A 239-nucleotide genomic window follows, 5' to 3' on the forward strand; every position below is an offset into this window, starting at 1 on the left:
CACCCACACACACTGTTAATCATTGCTTTATTTTTTACATTGCCACTCTCTCTCTCCTTCACTCTTCTTGTTTTGTCCTCATCTCCCCTTAGCAAACATTCCCCACAATCATTCCCTTCCATAATTCTTATTCTCCTCCTCTCATATTATACTCTGAAGGTGATAAAAAAAAATAATGTATCAATTTAATTTAGTTCACTTTTGGATGTGCTCTTGTATTTGTGACTACAAAGCAAGCT

At 35.6% G+C, this 239-nt stretch overlaps 1 protein-coding gene across 1 annotated transcript in view; it reads right to left on the reverse strand.

Moving 5' to 3' along the window:
• The window catches only part of LOC119591515 (ras-related protein Rab-34-like), a 15,878-nt gene that overhangs the window by 10,678 nt on the left and 4,961 nt on the right, over nt 1-239 (reverse strand). The gene's annotated exons all lie outside the window — the stretch shown is intronic.

Source organism: Penaeus monodon, chromosome 28, assembly GCF_015228065.2.
Source record: "Penaeus monodon isolate SGIC_2016 chromosome 28, NSTDA_Pmon_1, whole genome shotgun sequence".
Classification (NCBI taxonomy): domain Eukaryota; kingdom Metazoa; phylum Arthropoda; class Malacostraca; order Decapoda; family Penaeidae; genus Penaeus; species Penaeus monodon.